This window comes from Abramis brama (assembly GCF_963993115.1).
Source record: "Abramis brama genome assembly, chromosome: 21".
In the NCBI taxonomy this organism is placed as follows: domain Eukaryota; kingdom Metazoa; phylum Chordata; class Actinopteri; order Cypriniformes; family Leuciscidae; genus Abramis; species Abramis brama.
This window is the reverse complement of record NC_139983.1, coordinates 33752438-33758771: the sequence shown is the minus strand read 5'-3', so window position 1 is coordinate 33758771 and position 6334 is coordinate 33752438. Positions and strand designations below refer to the sequence as shown.

Genomic DNA, 6334 nt, shown 5'->3' with positions numbered 1-6334 from the left:
GGCAACATTCTCATGCTGAAACTGGTAACACAAGGCTTATCCAGGTACTGCGAGTCAATAGGCCATTTGTTATATATAATAATAATATATTATATATAACAAATAATTATATATGTGAGAACATAAAACAGTACAACAAGTATGGAAACAAGAAGCAAAGTTTAATGTGTGCTTTTTCAAATACAAAAATAAAGCACTTAGGTAAAGCACTTTACCATTTACCTTTGATAAACTTAATGAACAAAGCATATTATATCATATCACTAAACAATGTATAACCTTGCCCATACATATAAAACCAAAACAAATTAACAACGCCATCAAAACACTAAATGTTTTGTGTCTGTCTCTTTCTCTTGTGTTTTCCCAGTGTAATATGGTTTTTAAAGTGTCTCATTACTGCTGTCATTTCAGTTGGAGACCATTGCTGTTTTTGTTTCCTTCTGGCATCCTTCTTTTCAGCAGGTTTTTCAGGAAAGACTACAAAAGAGAAAAACAGATTCCTAGGATAAACACAATGATGACTAGATCTCATCTTCCTATTCTTCCAACCAGTATAATAATTATCTTTAGTCTAGCCCATAGATATATATAACTAGATGCCGCCTTCAAGCGCTCCAGGCACGTAGATGTGTCCGCCATCTTGGAATGCTCCACATGTCAGCTGCTGCTGACGTCACTTACTGTTTGGTAAATATGCCACAACACTGTGCAGTAAAAACCGTCGTGATATAAATACCCCCCCAAAAATGGTATAACCTTTCACAGGTAAGTAAAAATCTCAACATCAACCAAAAATATTTAAAAAGGCTTTTACCACTATTTTCATTAGCTTATGTGTAAAATTATTTAACATCAAAGACAACCTTAATCATATGAAAATCATGTGCTTTAACTCTACGGCAGATGTAGACGATTATACACATATATAGCTGCCCCTGCAGACTCATTCAGCTCGCGCAGCCCTGCTTGGCGTGGTTGCCAGATCTCTGTAACATTACATAGTATAACTTCCCTATCCTCAACACAATAACCTTACATTTATAATTTAATTTTTTTATTATGTTTAAGACAGCTGGCGAAAAAAATTCTTTAACCTTTAAACCGCAAGAATAATACACTGCAATAGTTTAAAAGTAGTGTTTAGTGGGATATCGTGGACTTGGCATCCCCAACCGCTTTGACCGTTCCAATATGGCGGATGACCTACGTATAGCGGCTCACAGAAACAGATGCTAAGGCGGCTTGATCTTCACGATTGTCTAATAAAGTGTTCATTGTGCATTTTTGTTTGTTTTTTTACCAGTTTGTTCATGCTCTTCCCAACTGCTGCACTTCTTCTTCTTTTTACTTTTTTTGGTAAACTGCTTAAAAACAAAACAGAAACACATGTACTATTTAAATCAATCAAGCAAATGCAAAAAGTGATCCAGACCAAAATCTAGATTATATATGCCACTGATTTTTAGCTTCGACTAACATTTAATATATCCTTAAAATGGATTAGTAGTTAAAAACTTCCGTCTTGTCTTACCTGTAGATGGGCTTTCTAAGGCAGAGTCATCATCTATGAAAGGAATGATAAAATACAGTAACATACAGTAGGCACTGCTTGGTCTACATGAACTGAATCAAACCTTGCTAAACATGCTAGTTAAATGCGATAGATGCCCATACCATCTGAGGTGCCTGGAAGATCCTCGACAGGTCGCCTAACTCGCTTTAGTGCGGTGGTATGAATAATATAGTTTACTATTAAGGTTTTGGTGTCACATGTTTATTTATATACAAGCATAAACTAGAGTAAACACCATGATGACTAGATCTCATCTCCCTATTCTTTCAACCAGTCTAATAATTATCTTTGGTCTAGCCTTATTTGAATGATTGCTAGTCTTGCCTAAAGTGTTGAGTGGCTGTTTTGGCCTGCTTGTTTTTATTAGGGAAGCAAGTATGTACAGTGGGGCAAAAAGTATTTAGTCAGCCACCAATTGTGTTAAGTTCTCCCACTTAAAAAGATGAGAGAGGCCTGTAATTTTCATCATAGGTACACTTCAACTATGAGAGACAAAATGAGAAAAAAAATTGTAGGATTTTTAATGAATTTATTTGCAAATTATGGTGGAAAATAAGTATTTGGTCAATTACAAAAGTTTCTCAATACTTTGTTATATACCCTTTGTTGACAATGACAGAGTTCAAACGTTTTCTGTAAGTCTTCACAAGGTTTTCACAAGTCAAGTCAGTCATCTTCATTTATATAGCGCTTTTAACAATGTAGATTGTTTCAAAGCAGCTTTACAGATAAGCGTATAATTTATGGTAACAGAGATTGTTTTGGCTTTATAGCGGTTCTTTAATAAAGTTATCTTCCAACTAAAGTTAGTTTTGATTGATTCGCTTCCGTCGCAACGATCATTTGTTATTAAATTAGGGGCCGCTAAGACGACACCATTCTCTCTACACAAACTTTAAACGCGAACCTGTGAGAAACGCTGATGGCGTTCGCATGCGCATTGAGGATTGGTTCTATAGTTATGTGCGTTTGAATATATGTACGCAGGTTTGTAATTCCCTACAAACCAAGCCTAAACAAAGTACTGGTGTTTCCTTATAATTGTAATACAGAATTTTATTTTATCAATTCGGGGTAGGTACGCAAATTGAGTTTCCCGACAACGCTTTATCTGTAGAGTGGTAAAGGGATCCTCCATAGGGAAAGACTAGTTGGCACTTCAGCACTGCGTTGTCATCGGGTCCAGTGCAGGTCCTTCATCAGATCATTTTTTATATCAGCTGTGCATTCCGTTAATTTTGTGAATTGGTAAGTTTCGTCAGGGCGTGAAGCAATATAGAGCTAAGTATCATCAGCATAACAGTGAAAACTAATGCCATGTTTCCTAATGATATCTCCTAAGGGTAGCATGTACAGAGTGAACAGCAGCCGTCCTAGTACTGAGCCTTGTGGTACGCCATACTGAACTTGTGATCGATGAGACATCTCTTCATTTACTGCTACAAACTGATAACGGTCAGATAAGTATGACTTAAACCATGCTAGTGCATTTCCACTAATGCCAATATAATAGTGTTGGGCGATATGCTCCATTTTCATATCGTCCGTGCGTCAGTCTGTGAGATTGGCGATACACGATATTATCGTGAGGGGGGCGGGGCCTGCTTAATTGATTATTAACTTGCTTATTTACTCATCAATTTGCTTGTTTTATTACTTCGTTTTATATATGAGAATATTTTTCTAATTTGCTAGCAAAGGTGGAGTGTTTATTAATAGGCTAAATCAGATTATTTCCCGGTATAGTGAAGTAAAAAAAGATCCTAATCATCCTTGTATCTAAATCCAACATGTCAGCGGGAAATGGACACACATTATCCTCTCATGCCGTTACAGATGCAGCATTTTGACTGTACTTCTGCACGAGATGAGATGAAATAATAATTTCTTGAGTCAAGAAAGAGTCAGAGTCTGCGATATATGTCCTCCTACCAGTGCTCTCTCTGTCTAGATGCTCTTCACATATGCGCAACGCACTTCAATAAGCCCAAATAACGCAGCTTAAACCTATGACTTGACTCTGATAAAGGAAAACGGGTTAATGCGTTTACATGGCCACATGCATTGTCAGTTTATTCAGCATAATCGAGTTAATAACGTGCATGTAAACGCGATCATTCCCTGAAAATGAAAGCAGAAACGGACTGCGCTTTCGCTGCATTAATGGCGCGTTCTCTCAGAGATGACAGTGGATATAACGGTATAGCAAATATCTTAATTTACTGGCTTAATATTTCTCTTGTGGACTTACATTATTGACAGTGAAAAAATTAGAAGAATATTTCTTATTAAACAAGTGTTTGAAGTTGCTTGTGATTTTCACAGATGGCAGAGTTGTGCTACGTTCGTGAACTAAAGACTTTTATTAGGCCTATTTAATTTTATTGATATTATTATCATTAATATTTTGTAATTGTATTGTTTTTAGTGTTATTGGTGTCATTAAATGGTTTGTTAATGTGCTATGGAAACAAAATACTGATGAACAAAGATGCCATCTTCATCTTGGCTCTGTATAAGAATGATGATGCGTCTGTTAAGACAAGCACTCTTGACAATTTGTGAATGGATAACCTTGCATTTAAATTTTGTTGTGGGATGTAGTTTTTTAGTCTGTTTTAAAAACATTTTCTTTGAGGAGTCTTCATACACGCGTGTCGGTGATGTCGCAAGTGTGGTTATGTGGTGATGCCGTTATGAATTTAGGCAAGGCAAATATAATTGTAGTTCCTAATTAATTTAATAACAATACTAGCTTAATAATAATAATAATAATAATAATTATTTAAAACATTAATGGGAAAACGAGCCAATTATCGCATTGATATCGTCAAAGGCATCTGCCAGCAGCGATATCTCTGACTATCGTCGATACACGATACTATCGGCACAACCCTACAATATAATGTTCGAGTCTATTTAAAAGAATGTTGGGTTACACTTTATTTCGATAGTCCACTTTAGACATTCTACTAACTATAAGTAACTTTTCAACTACATGTCAACTAACTCTCATTAGAGTATTAGTAGGCTGTAATAGACAGTCAATAGACTGGTAGGTTAAGTTTAGATGTTAGGATTCGGGTTAGGAGAATAAGTTGACTTGTAGTTGCCAAGTAACTTATAGTCAGTAGAATGTCTGTTAGGGGACCAACAAAAAAGAGTGTTAGCAAATATTAAGCAGACAGTCTACTAATACTCTAATGACAGGTAGTTGACATGTAGTTGCAAAGTTACTTATAGTTAGTAGAATGTCTAAAGTGGACTATCGAAATAAAGTGTTACCGAATGTTGTGGTCAGTGGTGTCAAATGCAGCACTAAGATCGAGTAACACTAATAGCGAGATACAACCACGATAGGATGATGAGAGCAAATCATTTGTGACTCTAACGAGAGCTGTCTCAGTACTATGGTACGGTCTAAATCCGGACTGGAAATCCTCGCAGATATCATTTCTTTCAAGAAAGGAACACAGTTGTGAAGACACTGCTTTTTCTAGTATCTTTGACAGAAAAGGTAGATTCGAGATCGGCCTGTAATTGACTAATTCTGTAGGATCAAGTTGTGTTTTTAAGCGGTTTAATCATAGCCAGCTTAAAGAGTTTTGGTACGTATCCTAGAGACAAAGACGAATTACTGATATTAAGAAGAGGATCTATGACCTCTGGAAGTATTTCTTTCAGTAGCTTAGTCGGTATAGGGTCTAACACACGTTGTAGATTTAGATGATTTAACGAGTTTAGTAAATTCTTCTTCTCCTATAGCAATGAATGAATCAAATTGTTCTTCAGGGAGACTACAATGCACTGCCTGATGCGATACTGTAGTAGACGGTTGCATAGTTATAATTTTTTTCCATGATATTATCAATCTAGTTAGTAAAGAAGTTCATAAAGTCATTGCTGCTGTGCTGCTTGGAAACATCTGGGGTTGAAGATTTATTTTTCGTTAGTTTAGCCACCGTTTCAAATAAATACCTAGGATTATGTTTATTTTCTTCTAATAGGGTTGAAAAATAAGCAGATCTAGCAGCTTTTAAGGCCTCTCTGTAAGTAATAGAGCTCTCTTTCCATGAAATGCGAAATACCTCTAGTTGTGTTTTCTTCCAGTTGCGCTCCATTTTTCTGGCTGCTCTCTTAAGGGCCCGAGTGTGCTCGTTATACCACGGCGTTGGACTATTTTCTTTAATCTTCTTTAAGCGCAACAGAGCAACTGTGTCTAAAGTGCTGGAAAAGAGAGAGTTAAACGTTTCTGTTGTAATATCTAGTTCTTCTAAACTATCTGGGATGCTGAGATGATGAAACTGTTTAGGAAGATTATTAATAAAGCAATCTTTAGTAGCAGAAGTGATAGGTCTAGCATATTTGAAACACGGACTTTGCAGCCTTGGCTAAATGAAGTTTACACGAGACTAGGTAATGATCTGAGATGTCATCGCTCTGCTGCAGAATTTCAACGGCATCCACATCTATTCCGTGTGATAATATTAGATCTAGAGTATGATTACGACGATGAGTAGGTCCTGACACGTGTTGTCTAACTCCAGTAGAGTTCAGAATGTCTTTAAATGCCAATCCCAATGCATATTTTTCGTTGTCCACATGTATATTAAAATCACCAACAATTAGGACTTTATCTGCAGTCAGTACTAACTCTGATAGAAAATCAGCAAATTCTTTGATAAAGTCTGTATGGTGCCCTGGTGGCCTGTATACAGTAGCCAGCACAAATCTCAAACATGATTTATCATTTACACT

General features: G+C 36.4%; 1 long non-coding RNA gene across 1 annotated transcript; it reads right to left on the bottom strand.

The window, feature by feature from the left end:
- Positions 1-275: 275 nt before the first annotated feature.
- On the bottom strand, positions 276-1834 carry LOC311072527. Its single transcript, XR_014604023.1, has 3 exons — positions 1535-1834; positions 1304-1367; positions 276-480 (listed from the first exon to the last, which is right to left on the bottom strand). It is a non-coding gene; the product is annotated as an uncharacterized lncRNA (long non-coding RNA).
- Positions 1835-6334: the final 4500 nt, after the last annotated feature.